At 39.2% G+C, this 24,387-nt stretch overlaps 1 long non-coding RNA gene across 1 annotated transcript; it reads right to left on the bottom strand.

Annotated features, from left to right (window-relative positions):
• Positions 1–9,541: 9,541 nt before the first annotated feature.
• Positions 9,542–23,532, bottom strand: LOC125328897. Its single transcript, XR_007204940.1, has 5 exons — positions 23,278–23,532; positions 22,061–22,188; positions 20,338–20,438; positions 15,056–17,721; positions 9,542–9,860 (listed from the first exon to the last, which is right to left on the bottom strand). It is a non-coding gene; the product is annotated as an uncharacterized LOC125328897 (long non-coding RNA).
• Positions 23,533–24,387: the final 855 nt, after the last annotated feature.

Below are 24,387 nucleotides of genomic sequence, written 5' to 3'. Positions count from 1 at the left end.
CAGAAATAAGATCTTATTAGCATCTGTGTTGCTCATTTTCTTGATGTTACAACTCATTGCCCTGGCTGTCAGTGTCTCCTGACCTGGCCACAGAGCCCAGCCTCATCAGCAAGACACTTAGAATGTGAGACTAACCTTGAAATGTGACTTTCTATATCATGTTCTTAGTTAATAAGTTGTGAAGAACTTGTGTGAGTGCCGGAGGACAAGTCCTACTTTGTTGGCTGTGTATTCATGATTCTTGGAATATGGGTAATTATGTAGTGAACCCTGCACTGAGGAAAAGTGAGTGTACTATTTTCAGAGCCGAGGCTCCCATGGGATGTGCAAAGTGTGCAAACTCATCTTGATGTGCATGGCCCAGACATGCAGGTAGGTCTGAAAGGCCCTGAGGCAAGAGCAGCTGTAGTGTACCGCAACATCTGCAGCTTTTAGTAGCTGCAGTTCCAGACTGAAATTGATTGCTTATTTTCAGTTCATACCTTCCCTTCCTGAAAGCAAATACTTGCCACACTCACTGTATGTGCAGCTCCCCTTGTGACACCCTCAGGCAGTGGTTTTATACCGTGCTTTATAGATTTGGAAAACTGGGAAGTGGAAGGTTACAGCAAATTATTTGTTTCAACTTCCACAAGTTATTAGAGAGTACTTGAATTGCTGCCTGTTTGGATAGATATTTAGATCGATATAAGCTCTATAAGAACCCAAAACTAGGAAGCAGAAAAATAGTAAATAGGCCTGCATGTTACCGCTTTTCAAACCCGAATTGCAGAAGTACAAATCTGCATTTTGAAGTCAAGTCCCAAGAAGTTTGGCCATGTTACCAAGTGCAGTATAGTCCCTAAAGTTTGGCAACTCAAATCTGTTCTCACCAGTTTTTCTTAAGAATATAAAATATATATTTAGAGAATCATTTTTCTCTGCCTCTTTCCTTTCCTTTGAGAATATTAGGGGATCTTGTGATGGGGTAAGAGAAATTTGATCTATTAGCATCCAAAAAATTCAGGGAGCAATACCCTGAAAGAACTGTAAAAGTGGAGAAACAGCATGGGCTCAGAGGTGTTACAGCTCCTTCCCATAAAGGAACACTGAAGAAATGGGTGGATTTTGGCGTGGGGGAGGGAGTCCAGATGATTTGGAATAAGTAGCAGAGTGTATCTCTCTGACACAAAGGATGATTGCAGCAGTAAGTTGAGGGGGTTTGACCATGATCAGAAGCTGCTGGGTATGATTCCATCTTACTGAGTGTACGTGGCATAAGAAAACTGAACTGAGAGATGCAAAAGTGAAAACAGCTATTGATGAGAAAGATAAGAAAATAGAGCTGCAAATGATCACAGAATGGAAGGCTTTTGGAGCCTTCTGCTAGTTGTGACCTTCCCCACATAAAATATACTTTTACTGGGTAGCTGAGGTAATTTCCTGGTGCTTTTGAATTGACAAATGTACCAGTAATGGAAGATTATTTAATGATTTTTGGGTTTGGGGTTTTTTTGTGATGAAATCCATACTACTGTAAATGCAGATTCCTGAATCCTGCAGAACTTTTTATCTGTACAGGCAGATATCCCCAAAAAAACAATCAAAAAACCAAACCCCAGGTGTTTTCTCCCCTGCTTCTAAGCAGTTTAAATGATCCAAAGATAGCAAGTGATACTTAAACATAGCAAATGATGCTTTTTCAGCTGAAGCCCATGAACAGAGGAAGAAAATCACCCCAGTAATCTATCTAAAATTGATGTGAATCAAAAATGTGTTCTTGCTAGGATGGGTGTCACAATGCTCGGTGAAAAGATAGCTGTACATTCCCAGAACTGGAAAACATTCAAATTAGGTGAAATATTCATAGTATTTTCTAGGGAAATTTTTATTTTACATACTAGGTAAAGAGCTTATCTTGAAGTAAGATTTTGTACATGAGTGGACAGAAAATACCTCTAAATACTAAAAAGAAAATGTGGTCTCCACACTCAGGCATTTCACAGAGAGTGTGTGTGATGGTAACTTAATGGTGATGGCACTTGGTATATTGTAGTGTTCCATTTTATTTCCTCTCCATTGATTTTGAATGGACCAGTATGCTTTTATCATCACACAGAATGCAGGGCTTCATTGCACCTCGCTGCCGTTCCCAGCAGTTTGCTATTAGCTGCAACAATAGCTTAAAAACCAGCTGATTCTTTCAAGCGTCTAGTGATAAACATCAACAATGAGGTAAAATTAACTTCTAGGAGAAGGAGGTTTCTAAACAGAGCAGTCCATCCCTTACCCCTTTAATATATAAAAATAGGAATAGGAAAACAGAATAAATGAAATAATCAACTTAGAGAAATTAGCACTTTCCTTTGAATGGAGCTTCAGACAGTGACATTGAGTACTTCTGTCTTTTAATTCCCTTTGCTTAAAGACATTTATTTTCTGAAAAATGTCTCCTGAGCAAACCCATGGTAGCAATATGAAAGATGCTTCAGAAAATTCCTTCCAATACAGGAGCTGTACCTTTCAAATGACCTAAAAATTCTCATTGAAAAAGCTCAATGTAATCTAAATTTCTAAACAAAATGTTGCAGAGAGGCTTGAGCAACCTTTGTTGCCTCACTGCTGCCTTCTGGGTCTAAGAAGTCCAAGCAATTTTCTAGTTAAGGAAGGGTCTGGATCATGTGTCTTTGTTTCTTTGCCACAAGTACTGTAAGTCAATGGAAATACTAAAAATATTTAGCATTTTCCAGAGATGAAGACCAACAATTCAACAGACAGTTTTACACAATGTACCATCCTGGTTTTAGAAAGTGCAAAGGAGAATTGTTTTCCTTATTCTATGAGAAATTCCAACAGAGAACATTTTACTGAGAGGTTTGTGGGTTATACGTTATGATGTAGAATGGGCAGTGAACTTGCCAAAAGTGTGCAGCTGTCTCATCTTCAGAACAGCAACAGTTTGTTCTGTGATATGGTGGATGCCAGCAAGGTCACACCACAGGTTTCCTTGAGACATTCAGAAGCCCAGACTCTGGCTCTCCAGTCAGTGGAATCTGGGAAGGATTTGGTTTACTCCTCTGATATTAGAAACAAGACTGGCTTCCCGTACTGCATAGTGCATAGAAGATTTTGATTCTTGTTTTCAGGACAACAGTGTTTTGGTACAACGTGACATTGCTCTGAGCTGCTGGATTTTACAGAAGCAGATTGTAACTCTTTTTAAAGAGAAAGCACACACTTACTAACCATAAAGTGTGTGTTAAAACCACAATAAAAATAATATTTATCATTTTCTTGGAGGTGCTTAGGTGCATGTAGTTCCAGGAAGATTGCAACAGTTGACTGCCCAGAAAGGATCAAATTGATTTTACTGGTTTAAAAAAGAACTAGGTGTGAATTATCTGGTTTTGAGATTAGCTGTAGTTTTCCAAAAGAGTTAATCTTAATCCACCAGGTACCCTGTAAGAGAAGAACCATACTATTTATTTTTAATGTAAAAGTGTCAAAGAGTGAGAATAAATATATCAGGAAAAAATTCCCTTCCATTTTGATTTTCAGCTAATATCTTTAAAGGCTTCCAGTCTGACTTGTCCAATCCATTTCATAAAGATAGGAGATGGAGGTTTATCAGCACTTCTCCATAGGAGATGGAGGTTTATCAGCACTTCAAGTGTCAGTAAAACTTTAAATGGATTGTTGTTATTTTGGCTGATGGCACACAGATAAAACAGACAGGAGGTTCTTTGGTTTTTAGTGCTTTTAGGTGAGAAGAGGAATTGAAGAATGTGATTTCCTTGTCTTTTCTTTCTGTATGACTTCCTTCTGTCTTTTTGGGTCAATAATAATGAACTTCCTTTGAACATCATTGCATGCTTGATAGGTTTGTCATCATCTTGAGTAGATCCAGGATTTTCTGTTCTAAATGTATAACCTGCCCTGCCCCCTAAAGTCTGGGATATAAGCCACTTCTATGAAACCCTTAAAAATGTGGGTTTGGAACTTCATTTATGGCTGAAATTCCATACATTGCTTTGAATGCCATAAATAGTTACCCTTTTTATTTTATTGGTCCATGTCAAATGGGAAGTGTTCTGGTACACTGAGATAGTGTTCATGAAGAGAAATGTGGCTGCTTTTTTATGGCTTTGAAAACATACATAATATAAACCCTGTAACTTCTCACTCCATTACTCAGCTGAGAAAACCTAATGTTTTGCAGAGACTGAAAATATATTAGCTTTCTTGCAGCTGTCATCATGTATACTTCTGGGCTTTGTCTTTAATCTGTGGAATAATCTGTTCTTCCTTGCAGTCTTTGTGGACTGTCTTTCCCTGAAATGAGTGGAATTGTCTTTCCCTGAAATGAGACTGAAATCTTAATGATCCTTGGTTGTAAAATTCACCTCAAAGCATAAGCTCAAAAAATTCTTCTGTGATTTTTGAAATTTAAAAATTAACTTCTGAGACAAGCCAGAAGTAACCAGTGCTAATAAACATACTGAAGGGGAGGGGAGGAATCAGTGAGGGAAGGTGGAAAATTTAAATACTGCAGTAATTGCTCATACTTTAATTTAGATTCACTTAATCCAGAAAGGTCAAATAACTATTTTAACTTCTTCTGTCAGTAAATTACTTAGAAAATCATAACCTGGGAAATTTATCAGATAAGGCCATGCCCAGAGTAGAGAGAACCATTTTACTTGAAATGTTTTCTAGTTTAGCTGGCTCCCTGTGCTAGAATTCTTGTTTGTTATTACAATAAAGTAAATACAGATTTTTGAAGTAGAGTTGACATGTTCCACATAATGAGGACATGAGATGAAAATACTATGATTTTATGAGAACAATGAAATTATTTTAAATAGTTGCAAGTTTTCTAAAGTTATACAAAACTGTAAATTCTCTTTGATATTTTAGTATGTTTTAAAGTATACTTACACAAAACAAAGAAAACAAACCAGACTGTTCTGAGAAGGAATCTAATAACTTTTAGAAGTAACAAGATAACACATAAACCACACAGAACTGCAGTTGTTACTACCTAAGGAAAGAACTTCAAGATTAAAAGTAGTGATTAAGATCCTAGTATCTATTTTTAATTATATGCATGCAATAACCATTTTGTGATTTAGCAGATCAATTAATATGAAGTCAAGCTCTCTCCAGGATTATTCAGAGCTAATAGTCTATTCTCTAGAGATTTTAGACTATATTTTTAAAAGGTAAACTGTACAAAGTATGCATTACTCAAGTTATTAAAATAACAACCCAAACACTATTTTTTCCTCTTAATTACCTCACCCAGACCTCCATAATTAACAGAGACAAGAACTCATGTCAGTAAAATACAAATGTTCTGAAAGACTGAAGTGATGCTTCTTACTCCTAGAGTATACTTTTAACATCTCTAAGAATCCCATGAGACAATTACTGGAGAAATAGATATTTTTCACTTGTGCTTAATATTTCTTTCAATTTTTTTAGCCCTTTCCTATTGTTTCAAACTTATTTTCATCCAGAAGTGGAAAATTGAGAAGTAATTAGATTAGTTTGAAAGTAATACTGGGGGAAGTACTTAGATGCTACAGAGGTTGTTCACTTGCTCTGTCGTGTTGCCTGGTGATCCTTTGTTCCCCATTAAGGAAAGAGGGGAAAAAGCTCACCACAAAAGCAGGGCAAAGCTTATAGAAAGACTAGAATAATGGTGCCTAACCTATCTTTGTGATGATGGTTTATTCAGTATGAGAGCAATACTTCTTCCCCACTCCTAGATTGTTAAAATCAGGAGGCAGACAGGAATCTATGCCAACATTTTTGTTTTCCAAGGTAAGGGGAGGCTACCTTACATAATCCTTTCCCATGTGTACATATGGATGTGTATATATAAATGGAGATATATGTTTGTCTACAGGCAGCAACAGGACTGTAAAGCAGTTATTTTAACATGGAGAACAGAGACAGAGACACAAATCGTGTCCCATACTGCTTGGTTGAAAATAGTAATATAGACCAGCTAAGATCATTCACCTAACCAGTATTTTACATTTTTGAGATTATAAACATAGACTTAGTGATGGAACAGGTATAAATAAAGACGTGCAAACTTTTTTTGGTTGCCTCATTGTACTGGTACGCCTTTTCTCTGTGTTAGGCTTTTTCTTTGCTTGTTTTTATTTATTCCTACTTATACTTCAGTGGCCTAATAAATGTGTTCTTTTCAAGAATATTTATCTTTCCTTGCTGCTTAATTAATCTAAATATTTAGACACTGCTATATTCCCAGTCACTAGGCACTTGGCTAATCTATAAAAATTAATCTCATTTATAAATGATTCCTTCTAGCCCATTGCCAGCTTACATGCAACAGAACGCAAAGTAAATGTGCTTCAAACCTTATCAATCAGCAAACCAAGAACAACAACTCATCTTATTAAAGTGTGGCAGCTTAAGCCAAAGGAATAGAACCTTTAATTTTTCATGAGGAATCCTGAGAGAATTTGGCAAAGCAAAACAAGAGACTATTCCTACGCTGATCAGCCCTTTCAAGTGCTGGAGGTCACTGCTGCTTGTTTACTGCTTCTCATTGTTTGAGACCTGGCCAGTAACTTGGACCTGGTGCACACAGATGGGGGCTGCCCTGTGGTGACTGGGAGAATTTGAAGCAGAAGATGCTCCTGTGCCCACAGAACAGCAGATGAAGGGCCCAAACCCCTGGGCAGTAGCAAATGTATGGTACGGAGATGCACCAAATGTCCCTTGGTTCTTTGCACAATATTGGAGAGTTGGTGGTACTTTTCTGCCTGAGGGCAACCTGGTAGCTTTCCAGTTATTGAGAGCCTTCCAATTTAAACAAAAAACCCCCATTGCAACATGAACACAATTACAGAATTCAAAAGCTTTTCAGAATATTTTATTTTTACACTTAGTTATTTTCATCCCTTAGCAGCAACAGCAAAATATAACTGTGAGACGTTTGAGCTTTATGAAGAGTTTTCTTTACTGAAAAGCTTTAACATATACACATGGATTTTAAGAGCTTGGAGGTTTTTCCTCATTAAACAGACTTCCTGGAGGGGAAAATAGGTAAATAAATAGAAGAAATCCCTGATTTTTGCTTGCAAATATCCACTGCAGGAGAAGATAAATAGCAGTATGATTCATACTTTATTATTTAGTGACTATCAAGCTTACTTCTTGAGATTATCCCTTCTTAGAGTATTTGGGCTTGGTTTGACTCAATATCAGTTTAACTGTGCTGTAAGTAAAAGAAAACGTAAGGCTCTTCTTGATATTTAAGAGCAGTGGAGTAAAGTCAGTAGTGTAGAAATAACATCTGTGGGCAAAATCCCTGAAATCAATAGGAATATTCCAAAAAGCATTTGTGGCTTTGGCTCAAAACCGTCTCTGTGAATTTTGGAGGAAATTTGCATGCACATTGATTTGCTCATGCAGATGTCTGTTCTGTATTCAGAATAAACAATTGCACACATCAGCCACTGTTTTCACTTGCAAATGGTTACTGTGCATATGGATTTTATATGAGCTTTATGAAAACAGGCCCTGTAATAACAGCCAACATCATCTCCTGTTTCAGTGGTGTTGTTCTAGAATGATCATTGCTGCCACAGTTGCCTGAGAGTTGTCACATTTTATTTCTGAAATTGCAGGTTTGTGTATTACTTAACAGTAATACACATCACAAACAGTGGTTCAGTGATGAACATGGTGTTTCAGCTTAAAAGCCTAATGTTTTGCTGGGTTTAATAATGCTTAAGTTTAGCCATCTGAAAAGCAGAAGAAGGAACCTCAGACCTAACCCAGCCTCCCAAGTCAGCCAAACACATCAGGTATCACCAGCAAGACTTCGCAGCCACTGCTGTGAGACAGGTCTGCAGGACATCTAGTGGGTCATAATTCCCTTTAGGAGCAGCGTATCTTCATCATTTAGAGGAGTCAAGGGACATAAGCTCCACCTTTTGTCTGGGGATGAGCCTAATTATATTAATTTCCTCTGATTTGCTTCTTTGTATAAAATGTTATACTAAGATTACCAATATATGGCTATAGGAGCCTGGACCTTTCCTCTGCTAGAATGTGGGAAGTAGAAGGGAATAGACCAAGTAAGGATGAGCAAAAGGGAGACCTTACATTGGTGTGACCTTTTGTTTTCCTTCACTGCAATTTAGGAAGCTGAGCCTTGCAAAAATGATAATCAGTTTCTTTGGCATTACCACTTGGAAGAAAAATTTTGACATAGTGGAAGTCCTTACCCCACTGGCAGGACATTACAAAGATAGAGGAATCCTCCTGAACCAGCCTCCTCTCAGGTCCCCCCAGTCACTCTGGGAATTTGCAGTTTGCTGCTGGCTTGTGGCAGCGAACAACTGGGATGCCCTTGCTCCCGGTGAGCGGGTGACTCAGCTGCGGTGACAAGTGGAGGAGCTGCTTGTGCGGACTGGGAGCGGGTCGGCATCTCGTGGCACTGCCGTGCCCAGAGCGAGCGGGCCTGGCTTGCAGCACGGCATGGGAGCCAAGCCACAATGGCACCCTAGTCATTTACAAACACATTCAGCTTGGGTTCAAACCCATAAACATAAAATAAAGCTGTGTTTTTTCTGAATCAGCTCACAGCTGCAGTGGCTGACTCTCCCCGACCAGCAGGCAGCCATCACATTTGTCTTTGTCTGTGCCATGCCTTCCATCCACGGATCGGAACAAAGGGGGGCTTTATATATCATTTACTCCCTCTGTTAGCTGGGAGCACAGAGACTCTGCTGCATTTGTCACACAGGTTGACAGGAAGCATATGGATATAGGTATTCCTTGTTGCAGGCAGACATGTGCTGCTGACAGAACTTGAGAAAAATCTACAGGCTGCACTGATTCTTCATCCTCTCTGTGTGTGGCATTTAATGACACAATTGTAGCAATTTGGTTTTATTATGCAGAATAGAGGAGGTTATTTAATTTCATAATATTTGGAATGGCTGCCTGTGTGTCTCGGGATGACTTGATGTTGTATTTCCTATCACTGCACTATGCCCAGAAATTAGTATATGTGCCTTTCTATGCCTTTAACCTGAGCCTGAGAGGGGAGAGAGAAAAGCGTACTTTTTCAAAGCAGTTTGTTTTCATGTTCCAAGGACACAGAGATAAAACCAGTCTGCTTCTGCAGCAGCGGGAGGAAGCAGCCTGCTTGCTTTCCAGCCAGTTTTCGGCTTTCTTTTTCTCCGGAGAGAGACGGAGAGTTGAACTTTTGTTTTCCTGGGACTTTGGGTTTTTTTCCCCTTTTTTCTGTGCTGGATGGTTTCAACATCAGAATATATTGGGAGGAATTTCCACCGAGGCCTTGGCCCTGGAGGTGGGCCCACCACCCCATCCCAGCTCCAAGGAGGGGGGGAGAGAGAGACTATGGAAGGACTCTGAAATTTTCCCAGGTTTTCTCTCTACAGCGAGAGGTTTCATTATTTAGCATTAGTATCTTTTTCCTGTGTATTTGTTAAATAAATAGTTTTTATCTCTTTCACTTTCCTTCGAGGAGAAAGGTTTTTTTCCCCGAACCTGGTGGGGGAGGGGTGGTTTGTAACCTGCCTGGTCTCAGAGGATATATTTTTAAATTTGGCCAAACCGACACACTGTGTGTATTTAACATCCTGGGGACAGACTGGAAATCCTTTTGTTCATCAGGTCTAGCTTTAAATTTGCAGAAAGGTAGTAGTTGCTCTCTAGTGCAGAAGGCAGCTGGAGGAACTGCTTGGTTCCTTTTCCACACAGGGCTCTGGAATGATGTGGCCTGTCCCAAAAAGGCCTTGAGGTTTCCTGCTGTGAGTTCACTCAGGGTATGCAGTCTTTGGCCCCACACAGAAAGCAGCTCAATTCTCCTGTGAAAAGGAAGCAGATAGGACAGATAAGAGATAACTTCAAATAATATTATAACTGCCACAAGATAGGTGCCTGTGCAGCAGAGGAGAGCTGCAGATGCTCCTGAGGGAAAGAAAAGGTCTTGCTTGTCTTGCAGATTCTGCCTCCAGTCCATAAAGGCTATACAGGCAGGGCACAGCAGCAATGCCCTGATCCGCTGTTTCCCTGCAGTTTGTGCGGGGAACACGGGAAGCACAGGGCTACTGGCCCGCTGTGGCTCAAAGGCAGACTGGCCTGTGCTGTTAGCGGGGCATGTGGTGGGCAAGTGAGGGAATCTCTGCTGCACTCCATTGTTAGTTTTACTGGAATGGGTCTCACCCTTACTTTCAGTTTTGAAAACATCTGGCAGCAGTTGGTAGGAAGGTGTTGGGTTTTTCCATTCTATTACCTACATGTAATTTCACGTAAAATTGTAAGATGATTAAAAAAACACCAAGGAAACTGGATGCAAAAATTGCTGCAAGCAGCAGCGGTGCTGTGCTGGCTGAGTGAACACGCATCACTAGGCTGGTGTGGTTACTGAGTTTAGTTAAGTGCTGTGTTAATCTTTGGTCTTTTTTTGGTGAGTTTTTATATTTAAGCTTTTTTTTTTTTTTTTTTTTTTTTTGCTTACAATAGCAATTATAAGAAAACTTGGTAAGCACCAAGGTCAGATAACAGCCTTTAATTCCAAAGACACTTAGATGAAATTTCCAGTCAGATTGCACACTCAGTTCATATAGAGTGTCCCCTTACTGGTGCCTTCTGCCTCTCATATTTTTCATTCTCTAACGCATCAATAACTGAGTGTGAAATACATGTCACAATAGTCTTAGTCTGAAAATACTTTACAGGATCACCTATACTCTGATCTCTTTGAAGTACATGTTGCTAATGGAAGCACTAAGGCGTAAAATGTTTAAGAATGGGAAAACCCCTCAGCAGTTCCACTTTGCCATTAATTCAAAATTGCCAGTAGCTTGATGGATACAGGGATAAGAGTAACCTGGATCTCCAGGATACAGTCCTCTCTAAAACTAAGAATGGCACTGAACTATTCTAGACTGATCTTAATTACATTCTGAACCCTTCCTAATGGAAGTTGGACCAAACTCATTTTCCCATAGAAAATACTGTGATTGTATCAGCAAACACCATGTAGTGGATGAGAAGCCAACAACATCAGGCAAAGAGCACTTTTCCTCCATACCCTGTACATTATCTGTCCCTTTAGTAGAGCTGAACAGAACATTTCTAGCAATGAAAACTGCAAAACAAAGTCTGGAAATACTTATTTGTGTCAGTGGCTCCTCTTGATGTAGGAAATCACATTAAGGACTGTCAGAAACATAATTACCAAGAAAAAGAACGTCTGCTGCCCTTCTACATCTGTGTTTCATTCAGCAGTGTTTGAGGTTTTTTTCCCTCCAGTTGCCTGTACTTTTCCATTGTGGAAACTATCTGTGGTCTGAATAAAGGAAGAAATTAAATTGTAGGAAGGTGTTGGGGTTATGTTGAAAGGCTTGTAATGTGACAATTTCTATCACAAAGTTAAAGTCTCCAGTATGCTATAAAAGCCCCAAACATCTTATGCCACTTGCATCTGCATTGTACTTGCAGACATGTACCTTACTTGTCCTTCAAAAGCATCCAAGAATTAAACTCAAATCCTTCTTTGTCTCTCTCCCTCTTTTTTTTCCCCATTGAACAGTGATATGTTGCAGTGTTTCTTATATTCTGAATAGATTTCATTCAAGTTCTGAAAATGTAGAGGTAAGGATCTTCCCTTTATTCCTTCCATGCCATATCTTGAATGGTTACTCTTCTCTAGATAATGAAGTAATTGTTTCATTTGGGATTTAAGGTACAATGGCAGTAAGAGTTGTGACAGTATCAACAACTTGACACTGGAAAGCCCATGTGAGTGAAGTTCTTTGGCCTGTGCTCTTTAAAAGACAAATCTGCAACAGAATCCTTCAGACATGTTAGACCATAACAGGAGAAAGAAAAAACCCGCACATTTTACACTCAGCATGTTATTAATTGCAGTGCCATGTATAGTGGGATTATTAAAGAGTTTTTTCTCTTAAGTTTGAGAATATCAATGATTTTTCATTTAAATATTAATTGAATGGATTCATTTGAATAGTGCATAGGGTTGCCATATGTATTCAGTTTGTTTCCAGTGTAAAATTCTTATCTTAAGGTAAAGCTTTTGGATTGGTTTCATTGTCTCAAGTAGTAGATGATTACAATATTATAGGAGTGTGTCTATATAATGACATTAAATTACGAGTCTTTACCTTTTTCTGACTTCATGAAATAGTGCAGTATCTGTTTCTAATGCTTTTACTTGATACTTGGCAAAAGAAACAATCTTAAACCATTGTTTTTCTCATATATGTGCTATTTTTCTAAAACGATAAGCTTTTAGAAAGCCTTTTTTACCACAAATGTAGTAGAAAAATGTTTGAAGTGTCTGTGCTTTTGATAGTGATGTTTTCATATAACTGCAGTGTGAGCTGTCAGCCAGTTTTGTGTCCAAAATTCAGAGAGAGACAGGAATTAGATTCTGCTACATGAACAATAATTTTACCTACATCTGTAGTGATTTTTGACAGCTCAAGTTGGTGTTTAAATCTTAGATACTTTGGTTCAGTTTTTAAAAACCTTAAAAACACAGAGGCAGCCAACATGTAAAATTGTATTTCTTAAGCTTTTAGGGATTATTTTCCTTTGTCTTCCAGTCTGTTTTCAGCTTAGTAAAACTTGAGGATGTGATGGTGTCTAACATCATATAATAAGGTAGGAATATAAAGTCACCAATTTTTTTTGAGCCTTTGCCTTAGAGTCTACATATTGTCAGGTGGCCACTCAGGACAGGATTCTTCAGCTTTTGAAGTTACTGATTTGTCCTTAAAAATGGTAAGAAACAGAAAGTGTAGTAGACACAGAGCAGGTTAGAGGCAGAAATACTCATAAATAAGGCAGAGTATTATGCAAGAAGTTCAGACAATTTGCCTTGAGCAGGAGACATATTCAGTGTGGGTGAATGAATCTGTGTGATGCCAAAGACTCTCAAAATACTTAATGGATAATTTGTATAAGGTGTGTTTTTTGTGTCCAGTCAAGGTCATTGGCTTCCTGGGACTAAAATCTGTGAAAGCACCAAGCAACAAGGTAACAACCCATGGCCCAAGGAGCTCACAATTTAAACCTCCCAACAGGAATGGACTGCATTGGCTGTTGTCTAACAGGAGAGGAAGGTGAAGCAGTGAAGCAAAGCAGTGCCTTAGAGAACCATGTATTTTAATAGCTCTTCTCGACATGCGCATACTGAAATTGCAAAGGTTTCCTCTCAAGGTATGGCTTAAAATGTTCACGTGAAGTCTGTTTCTCAGACTTTGTCCCCCTTCTGGGTTTTGTATAGCACTCAGAGGCAGAAAGAAATTAGGGTAGGGGATATAAAAAGGAAACCTGGAGTTCAATACCGATAAAAATATTCATTAATGTGTGGGAAAATCCTCTCTCTTTTAAATTTTCAACTGATGCTAAAACAGAAGTCAGGGCTGTCTCTGTATAAACAGGAAACTAAATGCCTTTCAAAAGGTACAACGACAAAAATAAGATTAACTATGCAAGGAAATGTACTTTGGATCCTACTATCACAAGATACACTGCATAAATTCATGTCCCAGAGGACAAGACCTTCTGCAGTTCATCATCTGGAAGTTACAGAAGAGGGGAAAAAAAATAAATAACAAAGGCCTGGGAGTATTTTTGGTTTACTGCGGCTGTGACCCACATATTTGCCACTGCCAAGAGAAAACCAGTGCACTTTTCATGTAGCAGGCATGATGTTTCCTGGCATAATCCAAAAAAATCCTGTTAAAGCCACTGATGTGCTTTCATTTAGAGCAATGTTAACAGTCTCCTTGAAACTGTATGTATCACTTTATTGGACTGGATAACAAAAGAACTGCTGGCTTGATTATAGGAAGGACAGTGTCTCTGTTAAAGACACATTCAAATAGCTTTGCTAGGCTTGTTTAGATTAACAAAATTAAAGTGGAGGAACTACAGGAATATCTTTCAATTACATCAGTGAAGAAAATAGCAAGATAAGGCAATAAGTATTTGGATTGAAATACTGACACAGAAATAAATGGATATATGAGTAAATAAAAGGGTAGTAACCATGAGTCCTACACAGACCCATGACTTTAGATCTGTACTGCAGGGGGTGTTTGTGTTACATGCTGTGGTTTCATTTGCTGGTGCGTCTCACACCTGGCCTCGATCATGCTGTGGAGAGCAGAGTGTTTTACCATGGCTCCTGGGAACACCCCACATTGCTGTGAGTGTGTGGTGTTGCTTTGTAGCATCTTTGCACACAAAGCAGGACCTGTGCACGTGTATGTGGCGCATAACCCGCCCTGGCAGCAGGCTGAGGTGGACATGGGATGGAACAGGCACAGGTGACACATCAAATCTTTCTGCTGGCCTGAACTCACATTTTTCTCCCACCCATTCATTTGCCTTTAGCAGAGCCAGTAGCCTGGGGCAGTGCAGTTTCACAGCAGACTGTAGTTGCATCTGGAAATTGTGTGCCAAGCCCCATTTGGGTGAAGTGAAAGAATTAAAGATTACCTGAAGCTGCCCATAATGACTTGTGTTTTACTAGTCTCTGGAGATTCTACATGAAGAAGCAAAGCACAAAGAGCGTGTTCATACAAATCCAGCTCTTTCTCCCAAATCTACTGCTGTATTTAATTGGTAACACCTAGCTGTTCTTTCCTTAGCATCCTTGGTGTTACCCCTATCTTTGATAGGCATTTATACCAATTTGACTCAAATTACATATATTTAGCAAGTGGCTTGTGTTTTATGAAATGGGAAGACATAAAAGAACACTGAGACTTGCTTGCTTTGGGTATATTTCTTTTCAGTTGAGTCCAACAACACTATGTATAATGGATTGACCTTCCTTTGACAGCAACAGTGCAGCTTCCCAGCTGAAACACTCTTCAAGGGAGCTGCTACAAGGAGAAATCAGAAGCAGCTGACTGGCCTGTGGAACCACATCGGGGATGTCATGGGTAATATCCTTCTTGGAATGAGAAGTGAACCGGCCCCAGTAGGTGTAGGTGTATTTGCCAGGTGAAACGTCATTTACCTGCTCCAGGGCCCAGCTCCGAGCCCCACAGTGACATCACGGAACAAAGCTGGGTCTGCTTTCAGGCAATTTTATTTTCACAGAACCATTAGACAGGAGACCCTGATTCATCACCGGGAACAGAAATACCACAATTACACAATTATCTGGTGATTTTAAAATTAAGCTGTTTAAATGGGAAGGCATTATACCAATGAGATGCATTTAATCACACACGGAAACAGGCCCCCTCCCCCCAAGCCTTTAGCCCATATTAGCACTGCTCACTGTAGCATGGGCTTTGTTTTATAACAGGGTCACATTTCTCTTGGCCTTCCATTCAGAAAATGACTGTGGTTGCCCATGAATTTTTGTAATCAGTACCATTAGAAATGAGATGATATGCTTAAATGGTGCAGAAAGAGTGATCATCCACCAAAGCTGAACTTTAGACTTATTTTCCACAAACACCCTCAAATAATCAAGCAGTGACCATGCAGAGCACAGTGTGCTAATGAACTCTGCACAGGCTTGGCTCTTCCTGTCATACAGGGATAACTTGTATTATTCACACCCAGAGAGGGGATGAATTTAAATGCTGAACCTGGAACAAAAATGCACTAGCTCAAAATTGGAACTGGGGTTTGTGTTCTACTCGGTATAAACAACACAGGTCTGGGTACCTGCACTAGACTAACATCTTATTAGCATTGTTCTTAGTAGTATTATATTTTATAGAAATTTAATTATTATTATGATCTCCAAATTATATTTATAGAAATGTAATGATTGTTACTATTCATTACTGCCAGATTATATAGAAATGTAATGGTTTCTGTTTGTTACTATTAATTAGTATTAATTACAGTTACATTTTATAGAAATGTTATGGAGTTTGTTACTATTAATTACTGTTACATTTTATGGAATTGCAATGGTTTTTGTTTGTTACTATTAATTAGTATTAATTACTAGTGTAAGATCATAGTTGTTAACTTCTATAGAAATTTAATAGTTTTTGTTTGTTACTATTAATTACTTATATATTTCTTAGAAACGTAGTGGGGTTTTTACTGTTAATTAGTAGCAATTACTATTGTAGTATCAGTTATGTTTTACAGAAATTTAATGATTGTTATTACTATTAATTACTATTGTAATATCATAGTTGTTTTATTTTATGGAAATGTAATGAATGTTGTTTGTTATTATTAATCATTATTAATTATTAGTGTTATAATGATCTTATTGGTAATAATCTCCTATGATTTTGACGTGTGTTCATAGTCAAGGCCTTAGGCAGTACCCTCCCATCAGTTTCCTCTGACAAAGCCAGGAGTCCCTTCTCAAGGTCACCTCAGTCTTTTCCAGCAGTGAAAGCTGCGAGTTTGGTGTTGGTCTCCCCTTACAGAGGGGATGTTCCATGAGTCAGGCTGAAGGAATGGAGTTGGCACTGAGCTGCTGTAGCACCTGCTGGAATCAAAAAGGGCATCGTCCAGATTGTCAGGAAGGAAGAATTCTTTTCCTGATGTATTAACCATGGCCTTGAAAGATTTCTTTTTCTATTGTGCTCAATTTTACTAAGAAAACAAAAACCACTTTCAGAATGGCCAGAAAACTGAAGCTTTTATAGCTGGCTACTCATCAGAATTTTCTGGTAGCTGCCTTATGTCTTCTCTCACACTGATTTGTTTTAATCATTAAATAGAAATGATATTTTCTTTGGAGATGGGGATATTTTTCTTCTCTCTGTGAGACAGGTTTGTGAAGACAGTTAATATCTTTTATTAAAGAAACTGATAAAGTTAGAACAAAGAATTGACCTTTCAGGCATACAAGCTGGTGGCAGCAACATTTTTATTGCATGTGCTTTTGTGAAGAAGGTCTAAAAGTGAGAGAAAGCCTCTGGAAGGTACTATAAGCATAGTATATGCCTTTTTATTAGGCACATAAACTGTGCCTAATTCAAATAGCATTTCTCATATCTAGGCTGCCACTCAAGAGTCTCCTTAGACTATGGATCTTTTCACAGGAAAGAAAACTGATTATCACTTCAGAATAGTTAGAAATATACTGCAAGACATAATATTACAGTGGTATTTAGTACAAAATTAACTTTTTTTATCTACTACTATTTAATCTAAAAATGCCATTGTTACTTCTCCGTAATGCTTTTGTGCTCACAAATGTCAACTACAAAACCAGACCAATCCAGCTCCAGACAAATGCATGTCTGTTCTATCTGACCAATCTCCTTCTTCCAGTGCTCCTCCTTTTTAAAAGCCCTGTGGATTTTGAGCTGTTTGATTCATTCACGGAGTGAGAAAAGGGAATCATCAAAGATCTTTGCTCATCTGAGAAGGCAACAGGAAGAAAAAGAGGAATGGCTGAGCAATAACAGCCACTGAAAAAGTGCGATAAAGCTGTAAATGATTTGAAGATTTTAAGGCTGCCTTAGTGTAATAAAACCTAGAGATCACCACTTGCTGTGGGTAACACCATCATCTTAATAATGCATTTCTAGGAGCTGTCTCATTATCATCATTATTGGTCAATAATGTTAGCAGTCCTAACAACAGGTGGGGATTTGTACCTACCTTAGCATGGAGAGGGTCTCATGGGAAGGACTGTATTGCTTTTGCAAAGGAGCCCTGGCTCTTTGTTGCCATGGAAGGAAAGACAAAAAGCTGTTGAAAAGAAATGGTTTGAATAAAGTACACAAATGGCAAAAGAAAAATGGAAAAAAAATATCCACACTGTTTATTTATTTACTTTAAGGACCGACTATTATGAATAAACTGACAGAGCAGGAGAAATACACAGTTTATAAGACAGCACTTTACATTTCTCTTGTGCTGTGTTTGCTTTCAGTCTCAGCCACCTTCTCTTCCAAGCCAGTTCCTTTCCTTATTTGGAATAATATTGTGCACTATATTCAGCTTTCTTTTCGTCTGAAAATCATTTAAAACCGAACACTAGAGCAGAAGGGTTTTTTCCTGCCCCCTACATCCATTACATTTGTCCCAGCCCACTTTAGCACAAACCATTAAAACCAAAAGTTGCTAAAGAGGCACAGAGCAGACCCACCAGGGTATAAGGTTGTGTCTTAGACTCTGTTCAGGGGAGAAGACCTGCGCTAGCCCTCCACTATTTTCTTATTAATACCCTTTTTGTGTTCACCAGTTAATCCCAGGTAATCCGAGGCAGAGCTTTCATCCTGGGGCTTTGCTTTCTTTCTGTGTGCAGAGGACGTTGGCTCAGTTACATGAAATCACGTGGCTAGAGGACAAATTACTGATTGTTTCTATGCACCTCTGCTTGGAGATACAAGTAATAAAAGCAATTAAAAAATATGAACCCAGAGAATTCCTAGAATAAATCTGACACTTTTACAACTACCACACCCAGCTACCCAAGACACAAGCGTTTTATGATATGGCACTATCAAATATGCGTAGCTTTATGAAACAGTCAAATGCTCTTATTTTTTACTTACATAGAATTTGCAGTACAAGGAGATCTAATATGGGAGCAACCCTCAGGACTTAAACATCCTCTTCCTTTCTATTTTAAAGTCTTCATGGAGCTGATATTATTTGTATATTACAAGTTACCCAATGTAAAGTACTGGCATTAAAACTTTCAGAATGAGGTCCATGTGCTAACATTTATAAGGACATACCTGAAGAGTGATCCAGCTTTCCACTGAGCTGCAAGAAGGAGCTTCAGTCCCTCCCTCTGTAAGCACTGAGGGATTTACTGCTTTTTCCAGTGTCCCTACTGGTTTTCAGACACAAGCCTCCTTCCAGAACACAAGTCCCATTACCACACCATACCCAAGGCTGCTTCGAGGAAATCAGCTCCATGGGGAATTTCAGTAAGAGATATTCTAATGCATTTTTGTGTGGTGATTTATTCTCCAAAACGGATCAGATTTCAGATCAGTTCCCAGGGCATGACAAATGCTTTCTGGAATTTGGATGTGTGGTAACTTGACCTTCTAAAGGTTTTTCTTCCTGCATTGGTAGCATTACTTGTATGCTGCCAGAGCCATGTGTATTATTTTTTCTGGATGCTAAATGTATGTTGCACATTGCCTCTTTCTTAGACAGACAAAGAAGAGAAACAAGAAAGCAATGGTCCCACTTAGTGGATGAGGATGCTAAAGTTCAATAAAGTCAAAAGAAACACCTTTATCAACACTGTCAGGTTGCAGATCATACCCAGACTGATTAATGGATCATATAAGGTCCCACTAGAAATATTTGCTAGAGATAATAACTGAAATCAGATTTCTTAAGTCCTAATCTGTTAGTACAAGCCCTCTTCCAGAACTCACTTGAACTCTGACCACCCAGTATGGCTTCCCAATTTTATGACTCAGGAAATGACTGGCTCAACAAGAGAGGCACCTGCCCAGGGCCATTCAGAGTTAAAAGAAAATAGTAAAGGGGCATGAAAAGAAGGCAGTGTAACAAGATCTGAATAACTTGTAGAATTCAGGTGCACAGTTATAAAATAGTTTGGATTTTTTTTTTGATTGTCAGACTAAAAGATTTTGTTATTCCAGTCATGGTAATCAGAAATTTTTAAGCTTATCGAGATCCTGCTCCCTTCTGCTAAATAGCATGAGAGTGATAACAATGCACAACTTCTGCTGGGATATGGCCACGGATCAGCAGGGAAAGAAAAGAAGAAAAAAAAAAGTAAATCATTCTATACTGAAATGATTCAATAACACTGAAAAGGTAAGTGGCACATGCTTATTTTTGTCTTAGCAAGACACTATAGATGAAAATGATAACCATTTTAACTGCAATAATGCTGAGAACAGAAGTAACACCCACAGAGATAAGTGGCTGCAGCAATCTCCCCCAATTACAGGCCAGCTGTTCTGCTCAGCACAGCTCCACAGAGGATTAAAACCATAGGCTGGAAGGTAGAAGCAAGAAACCAGATTTTAAATCTAAAAAGTGCATCACTGACCAGTCACACCAGCCTGAGCTTTGAAACAGTACTTGGAAAATCTGAGTCTCCTACAGCACAGATGGTTTGGGGATTTAAGGCTTTGTTTCAAAGGGATATGTATGAGCCCCTTGTGGGGGGCTGACAGTTTACCTTTGTTTAGAAATATAAGTAAATCGCAAAAAACATGAGAGGAGTTCAAACTGAACACAGCCATAGAACAATTCCTGGGCAGAAAAGCTTTTTCCTTAACACCATGTAATTTGCCAACCAAGATCCCACCATCCACAGAAGCTGGCACTGCTTTTTAGAATTCCCATCAGGACAGTGGTACTTACAGAGCCAGTTGTTAATCTGAAGGACACTGGGTAGCTCCAGTCATGCTATTGTTCCATTTATGGCATTTTGCAGTTGGTTATGGCCACTGAAGAGTTCAGACCTGAAACCACAAGCACAGACCATCTGGTCAGTCGGAGAATTCGCATATCCTAAATGACTGGAGGAAGGGACGTTGTCGTGGACCTGAGTATCAGTGATTTAAATACTAACAGGGGCAGCACGTAAATAATTCCCTTGGCTGAGTTAAAACTGGGGGGTTTGTTTGAACACCTTTCTCCAGCTCCCCATGTGGCATCCCCTGCAACCCAGCAGGGACATGGGGTGGGAAGGAGGGCAGGAATACCTTTCAAAGGAAAGCTACTGGCAAGATGAGGAACTAGATAATCACAGGTCTCATTCTCACTGTAAATCAATCCCATATTCTCAGCCTCTCCTGGGAACAGCAGTGAAAATGACTTAAGAAAAATCAAGTGGCACAGGATGCCTTTCTATTAATTTCAGTTTAAACAGCTGTTACATTTTAGCAATAACTCCAGTTTCTAAGATAGTAATATCACTCACTAGCACTTGTCTGGTATGTGTTTGTACACTTCAAGAATCTCATTTAACTTCAGTCCTTGCTGAAAGTGTTTCAGTTAGATGGAATTTTATCTAGACTTCGTCTAATCACCGCATTTATAACATACACTATTTTTCTACAAAAAATAATTTTATGTATTTTGTGGCCACAAAATCTATCTTCGTTCCCATCCTTCTAATACCCATCCAAGTGCCTGAGGAAAAAAAATTGTGTAGGATTATGAATCTCTGAAGGCAGCAGTAAATTCCCAGCCATAGGACACTTTCCTACCATCAGCTATTGATGCTGACCAGCTCACAGTGTTTGTCACAAAGCAACTACTTGTGCCCTTCCAGGAATTTCTCAGGCTTGGGAACTTCAGCAGAATATGTATCTCCAAAATGCAAAATTCTCTATTTGAGAATCTCAAAAGCAACTGTGACAATGCAAACCAGTCAAGAGAGTTTTAACCATGAATTTTTTCCTTACTATGTGGATGGCCGTAAGTATTCCAGCCACAGCGAAAGCACCAGGTTTGATTTCAGCGGTTTCCACAGGGATGAACAACGTTGTATAAACAAATCCTCAAAATGTTGGAGGAGAGAGTGCCACAGACACAATACCCCACAAACTGGAGATATTCACATCAAGGTTCACACCTCCTGGTTCCCTGCTAGTGAATCAGCAAAGGCAAAGCCCAGGAAATAAATAAAATGAAAGCAAAGTGCTCTTCCAACTCCCTTTCCAGACAATTTTGCTTGGCTGCAGCTCTCTCTCCATGCTAGACTTCCACCACAGATCAGTGCTTTGTCATTTTGTCACCATTTGAAGCACTGTCATTTTAAATTATATGATAGTCACAACAAGAGTACCTGATGTGTTCAAATGATGAACCACCACCTCCTGCCGAAAACAATAAAGTGGCAACACTTATTTTCTTCTGGGTAAACCTCTTCATTTCTGTATTACTGAAGACTTTCATAGCTGAAAAATGGCACATTAGCAGCCCAAGAACATTTGCAATCTTGAAATCCTCCCCTTTCTGTGCTCTGCTGTGCCCAGCCAGGTCTAAAAACCTGACAGGAGTGGAACTGCTGAAAGTTTTAATGTCTATATTTTTTCCAGCATTGCTTCCAAGTCATTCACGGCTGTTTAGCACATACCTCACAGAACTGTGCAGGGCACCATCTGCAAGCATGGTGCAGATTATACAGACTGCAAACCAACAGGTGTTTGTCTCATCATCCCATTGACCATTTGAAAGATGTCTGGAACAACAGCAGCCCATCATCTGTGGGAAAAAATAACACCATGCTGCAAGCAGGCTTGGTCCCAGGCACTCTTTAAAGTGAGGAATAAGGAACATGTGCTCCAAGTGTAGGCAAAAGGTATGATTTTATTCCAGAGCATAAGATCTTAAAAGCAAACTATTGGGTCAGGCTGAAGTAAACACAAAAAACCACTGAAATATTCAAGTGCTCATTAGCATAAATGCAAACTGGAGTGAAACACTTCAAAAGCTGCTAGTGCCGGGGGATTTTACAGGCATTACTGCAAGATTTTGTTTCACCCAAGCTTTTCTTTTATCATTATTATTTGAGCATGCAATATGTCCTTGAATTATTTCTCTTTTTTTAAAAAAAATGGTGGTGAAATGCTTTTGCTTAACAAGCACTTATAAGTCCCTCTACACCAGACAACCAGAGCTTTGTTACATGTGTTGCAGGCAGTTATTTATGCCAAATTCCTCTGCAGCCTGTGTAGCTGCAAGTGAATGTGGTGGAGCCAGTCACTGAGAAGGCAGGATGCCCTGATCCTGGGCCAGGGTACATACTGAACGCAGGATGCCTGGAAAATACAAACTGCCTCTGTGACTAGTTACTCTTAGGCCACATTGGCTCCCAGCCCCTCATTGCAGGTCAGAGATGTGTCTTCCTTGGGGACCAAGACCACGAGCTTCCTTCTGTCCTAGAAGATGTAAGTTCAGATTTTTGGGTGGGTAATTTTGTGAATGGCCCTTCCAGCTAGAACTGTTGAACACAAGGAATTGTTATCTTTCCTTTCTCTGTTCAATTAAGTGTATGTGAATTAGTTCAGCTACAAGAAGATCACTTCAGACAAAATCCAGAATTTTTAAATTAGAAAAAAACAAAAAAGCAAACCACTTTGCAAATTTGTGGGCATTTGTCTATCATAGCATACAGTTTTGTTCCAAGAGAAAGATCCAAGGAGATCTACTCTGAAAGGATTTGCACAATTTATAATCCTTCAAGGGGTCACTTCAAAAAAATACCTTTTTTTCTTTTTTCCCCTCTTCTCCTTTGCAAAGGGGCACATCCTGCTAGTTTTGGAGAGGTGAATGTAGCATTTCACCTCTTACCTGATGAACAAGGTGACAGACAACATTTGCAGTCCCAGACTTCCCCACAGAGCTTCCCCTGGAGATGGTGTTCTGCCACTTCACCAACTTGGGGGCTTTCCTCTTTCAAAGGCCTTCAGCATCTAAGCTGCAGAAATAGATGAAAGCAGTTTAAAAGTTAAGGCAGCATAAAGAAGCTGGATAAAATGGGGTATGCCAAGTTCTACTGCCGCAGGCCTGGGCCCTAGGGTATATCACTGTGTCCTGCAGCCATAGGGAGGAGGAGGAGAGAAGATCTAGCAGGCAGGAATTGTGCAGCAAGATTGATTGATTTAATTATTTTACAAACTCTTTTATAGACTTTTTTCTTCATAGTCTAATTGGACAAAGGATCAGCCACCCCTTGGGGGTGATTGGCTAAAATCCTAAAACATCCATTGTCAAAATATTTTTCTACTATACCATAAACAAGACTTTTCAAGGTTGCAGGTGGCTTGGTTGTTTATATTCCCTGCTACCTCTTCTGTGAGAGAGAAAAGTCTCTCACGGACTTAGAAAATAACAAGAAAATCTCGCTAGCAGCATTTTTGTACCTACAAAGTTCTGTGCCATCATGCTATAAACTGCTGGTTACAAACAATGATGGTCTTACCTGCCAGGTCACAGTGAGTCCTTAAAGAAAATAAAACTGAGGCAGGTTCCTGACTGAACTCAAGTTTCCAGACATCATTTATTATAATTTCTAATTTCCCACACTGCAAAGCAGAGAGGTTTGGGGGTTTTTTGACATCTGGTATTTCTTTAACTCAACTTCCTAAAGTAATTCCTTTAAGAGATAGAAAGTCAGGACACTTAGTTTTTACCCAACCTTACTGTCATCATAGCTTTCACTAGAGTAAACAGGAAGCCTTCTGCAGTTTCGTGGAGTCTTTCAGCATTAGCAGTTAAGTGACACATTAAAAAAATACAGTTTATGGTGTACAGCAGTGGTGAAACAGGCAATATTTTTCTTGTTTCGGTTCATTCAGCTGAAGAATAAAAAAAACCTAAAAAGCTCCAAATAAAATAACTTACTGGACTTCAGTCCAGAAACAGAAAATCATTTCTTCCTCCAATCCCAGCACAGAAGCA

Source organism: Corvus hawaiiensis, chromosome 7 (genome assembly GCF_020740725.1).
Source record: "Corvus hawaiiensis isolate bCorHaw1 chromosome 7, bCorHaw1.pri.cur, whole genome shotgun sequence".
Taxonomy (NCBI): domain Eukaryota; kingdom Metazoa; phylum Chordata; class Aves; order Passeriformes; family Corvidae; genus Corvus; species Corvus hawaiiensis.
The sequence above is the reverse complement of the archived record's forward strand: the minus strand, read 5'-3'. Positions and strand labels throughout refer to the sequence as shown.